The sequence below is a fragment of the Mastomys coucha genome, unplaced genomic scaffold (assembly GCF_008632895.1).
Source record: "Mastomys coucha isolate ucsf_1 unplaced genomic scaffold, UCSF_Mcou_1 pScaffold12, whole genome shotgun sequence".
NCBI classification, from domain to species: Eukaryota; Metazoa; Chordata; class Mammalia; order Rodentia; family Muridae; genus Mastomys; species Mastomys coucha.
This window is the reverse complement of record NW_022196894.1, coordinates 7,062,425-7,069,777: the sequence shown is the minus strand read 5'-3', so window position 1 is coordinate 7,069,777 and position 7,353 is coordinate 7,062,425. Positions and strand designations below refer to the sequence as shown.

General features: G+C 46.2%; 1 protein-coding gene across 11 annotated transcripts in view; it reads right to left on the bottom strand.

The window, feature by feature from the left end:
* Positions 1-7,353, bottom strand: part of Clec16a (C-type lectin domain containing 16A) — a 216,460-nt gene that overhangs the window by 172,050 nt on the left and 37,057 nt on the right. The window lies entirely within an intron of this gene.

Below are 7,353 nucleotides of genomic sequence, written 5' to 3'. Positions count from 1 at the left end.
AGAGAGAGAGAGAGAGAAAGAAAGAGAGAGGGAGAGAGAGAAAGAGAGAGAGAGAGAGAGAAAGAGAGAGAGAGAAAGAGAGAGAGAGAGAGACAGAGAGGGAGAGAGAGAGTATCAGAATTTGCTTTCATTTTAATCCCAGTGTGGGATACGGGGCTACTTTGTAGAAGCTGACTGTGATTTGCCCTGTGCTCTAGCAGAGGTGTGGTTTTGTCAGCTGCAGATAGTTTCTGTGATTGTGCAGCTTTTGGGATTCTGGTAACTTTTCATAGGGTATATAAATGCTAGGGCCCTGAGAGGTGGGGTTGTTGGTTGTTGGTTGTTGGTTATGGTTTGTTAGTAGTACTCAAAGAAGAAACAAGATAGAAATAAGATTTGAGGATCTCTCTCTCTCTCTCTCTCTCTCTCTCTCTCTCTCTCTCTCTCTCTCTCTCTCTCTCTCTCTCTCTCTCTTTCACCTCTATCCTTCTTTCTCTCCTATCTACTGATAGGGGATGAAACTGGGGAGATAAAGAGTGGGAAAAAGAACCCACAAAATAGCAAAGCCAGCTACACTTCATCTCTGGAACCATGCCAGCCACTGGGAACACACTGACAGAAGAAAAGGGCCTCATGTTCCTCTGTACCAGCATCCGAGCCCTCCGGTGGCCCAGAAGGCTCCACACACCCGACAGCCTCCTCTCTACTTCCCACACCTCACCAAGTCACGCTTCCTTGTCCTTCAGCTCCAGACATGTCACGTCTTGGGGCCTTGACACGAGCTATTCATTTTGACCACAATGTTCTTCCTCTAGGTAACTCCATGGTTCCCTCCCTTGCATCTTTGAAGTCACACATCACCTTCCCACCGCTGTGAACATGCTGACGTGACTTGTCCTGCCCCTCCTGGCTGCTGCTTTCCTAGAGCCTCTGGTGTCTGCTTACTATGCCTGCTACTATAGGTAGCGCTGTTTCTCTCTCTTCCTATGAGGCAGGGTCTTAGATTTACTGGTCTATCTCCAGTGCCTAGAATGACACCTTACACAGGAGACACCTACAGTTACTTTCTGAAAAAATGACAAATACACTGACCCACACTAGACTAACTCAAGCATCAAGCACCCAGAGAGGCCACTCTGATAACAAAATCCAGAAAAGGCCCAGCACACAGATACCAGAAGTGATGAGTGTCTTGGGGGTCTGCCCCCGCCCCACTCTTATTTGAGATGCTATATGGACGAAGTCACCAATGGCTCAGTGCAGACCAGAGAAAGTCTCCATTCAGTAGGGAATGTGGCACCACCTCTAACTGCGAGTCTCAACAGCCCTACTGCATCTCCAGGCAGTTGCATCTTATCACAGAAGAATGGAAGTTTTCTAGGGTACCTTACCTTATCCTTATATACTTTGGCCACTTGGGTTTTCCCTGTTGGACCAGGAACAGGGCCCTGGTCTTTAGCCCAAGACACCTTCAGTCTTGGTAGAGGCTTCCTGGCTAGAGTCTCATTACAATAGGATTCCTCTCAGCTACCCAGCCCAACTTATGCCCAAGGTGAGTCCCTAAAGCTGATGGAATGCTGTCTTCCTTGGTGTTTGGGGCCTGAGAGCACTCCAGCTTTTCCTTCAGCACTCAGACCCTCTTCTTACAGATGGCCAGGAGCTGAGATGCCACAGTGGCTGCATAGAAAAGACCATTCTGAGACCCATTCTCTTGTGAGAATGCATGTGACTGAGTTAGTGACGCCCTTGACTCTAGAGGTCTGTTTGCTCCTTTTGGTATTCACAGCCCTCTCACCAAAACATGTGTGCCTTGGAGCTCCCATCCCAGCTGGAAGGCAAACTCCTACCAAGAAACTCAGCAGGACACCCAAATCCCAGAGCAGCCCTGCGACAGAGCAAAGGGTTCCCAGGATGGTAACTGACACACATGGCCCAGAGAAGCCAGGCTCCTGTAGTCTCAGATACTGTCTCTACACATCTTATCCTGGTTGAGTTCTCTGCTAAGCAGAGAAATGGCAGGAACCAAGAGTATAGCTACCATGCAGAAGCACATGCACTCCACAGAGAACCATTTGGGTGCCTTCCCAACTGGCTCGCCTGACACCTACAAAGGTAGTCAATGACTAATTTGGAGGGAAAAACCTGTTTTGTCTCTTAGCTCATATTCTGAACTCCCAGCCAGCCAGTCCTGGCACATATATGAGTGGTAAAATATTTGTGCCACCTAGAGGTGAAACCTGGTGGTTAAGTTGGAGAACAGAGTGCAAGCTGAGTTTAGCTCTCTGTCACCAATGGCAGGGTCTACTCTAGTCTTGGCAGCCTTGTCACTGTTGTTACTGCTGATGCTTCCCCTCTTTATGCCTTTGCCTGCTTCTGAAGTGTTTCCCCAGACACCTGCTGAATATGCTTCAGTTCCAACAACATGCCAACCCATGAAGGCAGGCCCCATAGAAGGGTTAAGGTTATTGTATAGCCTCACCTAACATTCCTGCACCAACTGGAGCTAGACCTAAGAACAAACACTAACATGGCAAGAAGCCCTCAGAACAAAGCCATGTTTGTTATTCCAACTATATACGCAATGAGACTGAGGCCTGGAGATGCTGACTAACTCAACCTGGGGCACCTTGAGGCACTGCTGCAGGTACTAGATGCAGAATGTCACATGTGAACAGCACAAGAAACAGCGTGCTCTGAGAGACTTCACAACAAAGTCACAAGTGCCCCGTGACTACTGTCCCTGCCCTTGCTGCCTCATTTATTCCAGCACTGAGTACCCTTGAACTCATCTAGCAAGCTCTGTGATAGCATAGGTCTCTGCTCAAAAGGGTGAGAAGCCAGTGAAACCATGGGCTGTGTGGAGAAGGGATGCAAATTCTGAGGAAGTTGTACCATTGAAAAATATGGGGAAAGATTTCTTCTTTAAACATGCTCCACAAGACACACACCTGTAATTCCAGCACTCAAGAGGGTAAAGCAGAAAGACAATAAACCTAAGACCAACTACCTCATGTGATACAGTAAGTTAAACGTCAGCCTGGATTCCATCTTTGGTTATACTCTGTCTTTGGGTAGCAGGGAACACCTACAGGTAATAAAGCACATCCCCAATTTCAACCCATAAACACTTTGCAAACATTAGAAGAGGCTACCATATGAGCTGCCATTCTTGGGTATGTGTGGTAGTTTGAATGAGAATGGAATGAGAATGGCCCCCACTGTCTTATAGTTCTGAATGTTTAGTTCCCAGCTGAATGATTTAGGATGAATTAGCTGGTGTGGTCTTGCTAGAGGTGTGCTGCTGGGGGTGTGCACTATGCTTCAAAGCCCCCACAAGGCCCAGCACACTCTTTCTGTCTCCAACTTGTAGATAAGATGTAAGCTCTGAGTTCCTGCTCCAGCACCATGCCTGCCTGCCTGCCTGCCACCTTGCTCCCCACCATGATGTTCATAGACCAACCATACGAAACTGTAAGCAAGCCTCCAATTAAATGCTTTCTTTTATGAGCTGTCTTACTCATTCTGCCTCTTCACAGCAGTATAAAAGTAACTAAGAGAGCATGTATTGTCTGAAAGGAACTATTTGCTCTGCACTAGAATCCCAGAGAGAGCTAGTCTGCAGCAGGAGAAAGATGACAGTAATGTATACAGGAATTTCAATTAGACATTTATCTGCCTATTCTGATCTGTGTTAAACTTAACCCTAAATTATAGCCCTTCAGAATAATTCTGTCTCCCATCTGCTTCTCTCCAATTTTGGTTTGGGTTTGTGAGAGGTCTGCTGGTAAAAATTAAGCAATACCAGTAACTTATCTACAAATTACAGGAAGGAGAAAGTAGGGTAAAAAAGACCAAGAAGTTTAAAACAAGTATGATCAACCACATCCGACCAAGCCAGGCAGGAAATAATAGGAGACTGTTGTCACTCACAGGGAAGGCAGGCAACTTGCACAGGACTATTGTTAAATAATTCACAAGTGGCAGTTACCTTGCCAGCTAGTCTAGGATTTCTACCTACAGGCATTAGAAGGCGGGGCTTTGATCTCACACCTACAGAGAAAGCAGCCTCTCCTGTACCAGCTCTTTCAGTTCAGCCACTCATGCAAGCAGTGGGTGTATCTCCCACAGTGGAGGCTGGTCCTCTGCCCCAAGAGGAGACCATGGGGAAACAGGACAGACTTCCTGAGAGCCATTTGAGAGGTGGCCAGTTACCATCTGCTCTGTGCTTTTGCTTAAGCTGCAAACCACAGCCTGTCTGTTGTGTCCTACTTGTGGTCAGGTACTGTAGTTCTGTAGGCATCGACATGGCATAAAACCAGGGACAATCTCTGTGTTATTTCTTAGAGCCGCATGCAAATCTACAATTACTTCACTAAAAAATGTCCTTTAGAAGTCTACATGCCAGCAGATGAAGTAATAAAGAAAGTGGGGAGAAGTAAATGATTGCTGAATGTTTAACCATAATGCAACATTTACATCTTCCTCCTTCAAAGTTCAAGGAACCTCATGGAGAAGGTGGGAAAATATAAGAGCTAGAGAATGGAGTGGTGTGCTGTGGAAAACTGTGTCCCAAGCATGATGGGGCTGCTGCACTCATGAGCTCATAACTGCTGTGATGATGTGCATAAGACCTGACCCACCAATGTTGTATCATGGAGTCAGGGGACTCACGAGGCGCTACCCCTCCTGAGGACATATTGGCAGTTAATGGTAGTTGGGAGGAGAGGTGCAGGCTCTGCTCTGTCCTCTGTGCAGTAATATTACTGTGCCAATATTACTTACTGGCAGTAATAGTTTCTGGGAAAGGGAGAAACATTTTCTTTAGTGGTGTAGCTATTAGTAAGGTGCCCAAGTTCCTGTGGGAAAACTCTGCTAATTAATGATGAAGTCCACCATGACTGGAGAGCCTTTGGAATCAGCACGATATGGGAGACTCCCTTCATCAGTTGTCTTCTCCTTCTCTGAGAAAGGTTAGGTAGTCTTAGTTTGGTCACAGGATCAGGTTTGGCTACAGGTTTGACAACACCTGTTCAGCCAACATCTGAGATTCCTGAAATGCTTCCTCATGCTAATGAGGCATTACAGGTACCCTAAGCCCCCAGCCCATCCTGCATATCCCTACCCTCAGTCCCCTAAAACTTTATAAGCTTTTAATCACCCTAAACAATGTTGCTCATCCCCCTAAGAGCTGGTCCCAGAGTGTATGTACTCACTGTATGTACTCACAGAGCTTCCAGATCCCAATCCCATCATCTCTGCTCCCTTTGCCTTTGTGGATTGTATGGGCTGATGATCCACAAGGGTGGGGAGATCCAAGTTTGTGGATCATCGTATAGAGCCCTACTGAAATTCCCTGGTCATTAGGAAAAATCAAAAAGGAATGAAGACCGAAGGGGAATTAGTGGGGAAGGGAAGCAGATCATCAGGCACGAGATGGGACAAGAAAGTGGAACAGGATTGATATGATAAAATATTTCATATGCATGCATGAAAATGCCATAATGAATGTTATGTATAATCAATATATGCCAAGAATAGACACAAAATTCAAAGAGAAAGTGGGTATAGACATATAATACATTATTCAGCCTTTACAATTTAAAGAAATCTGGCAATGGCAAAATGGGTAAACCTTGAGGGCACCATTCTACATGTAGTAAACCAATGACAGAAAAGAAACACCTTCCATGATTCCACTTCTTTACATGAGATATCTAAAATCATCAAACTCATAAAAGCAGAGGGTGGGATAGTGCCTGCAGGGACAGGGAAGTAGCGAGGGTTCAAGAGGAATACAGTTTTTGTTTGGGGTGGCTCTGGAGCACATGGAGAGCATGCTGGTCTCTGCACAATGAATGAGTTGAAGAGATCTGTGAGACACTGGCCTGCTGGCAACAGTAATGCATTATGCATTTAAACACTTGATAAGGGGCTGGGAGATGGATCAGTCAATAACATGTTTGCCGTGCAAGCACAAGGACTCAAATTTGAGTCCCCAGCACTACATTAGAAACAGGCATCGTGGTGTGTATCTGCATCCCAGAGCTAGGAAAGCAGAGGCAGAGAAAGACACTTCCTTAGAGCACACTAATCAGCCAATCAGCTGAGTCAGTGAAGTCTAGGTTCAGTGAGAGATCTGTCTCAAAGAAAACCAAGTAAGAAGCAACTAAGGAAGACATACGGTATCCACCTCTGGCCTTGACATACACGTGCATATACATGCATGTATATTTGAATGTAATCATACTGCACACACACACACACACACACACACACACACAGACACACACAATGTTAAGAAGCTAAATGTTCTAGCCACCTGTGAAAACCAGTTCCCCAAAGAACTCTAGGCTCATATCTTCCAACCCCAAGTCTGACTTCAGCACTGCTCATGGAAGACATTCTGAGAAGAGCCTGGGCAACTACACTGGGGCTTGAAAATGGTGTCAAACAAAAGAGCTCAAAAGGACCTAAGACATTTTAAAGTGTTATCAATATAAATGAAGCATCAATTAGCAGCAGGTGAAGTGATGACATGGCAAAATAAGAACCAGCACATGTCCCCTGAGGGCAGCCTCTGAGCAGCCTCTGAAGAGACGCACATGACGGTCTCCAAGACTCTGTATTCGTAAGTGAAACTCGGCATGTCCCACTGTTATCTTAGAAGACTTTCTTCTGTCCACTCTGAAGAACATACCAAGCAAGTCTAAGGGTTAGGTTGTAATCTGCTAGGCACTTGCCTAGCACTTGGGATCTGTTTTCTGTCTATGCTTACTGACAGCCCGTGCAACCTGCTTACTTTCCTTGATTTCCAAGTGGGATAAAACAACTTGTCTAGACTATCCAGCTAGTAGGGGCTAGACTGCTGACTGGGCTCTGCTGCCCGTGCTGAGTTGGTAGTGCATTACTTCATCTGTTTAGCACAAGCCACTTAAGAAGTTACAGAAAGGTCTGGAGAGATAGCTCAGCTATTAAGAACACTTGATGCTCTTGCAGAGGACCAGGGTTCAGTTCCCAGCACTGATGGTGGGTGACTTACAATCACCTGTACCTCCAGCTCTGTGGGATCAAACACATTCTTCTGGCCTCCACAGGCTCCTGCACACATCTACAGGCACACACCACACTCATGCATGCAGGTACGACAGCACGAGTTCTACCACGCCCCACTTATTCACATGGCCCTTCTGCCAGAGCACCAACAATAAAGCCTAGAGCTCATGAAGCAGTACTGGTATGAGATGCCCCCTGCTTTTCTCAGATGCCTGCATGGACTCATGCCACAGCCTACGCAATTGCAGACATGATAGGAACTCAGCAGGATGAGATCTCTGAGGAGCCATGTGTGAGGGCCTTTCCAACAGTGGGTGTGGT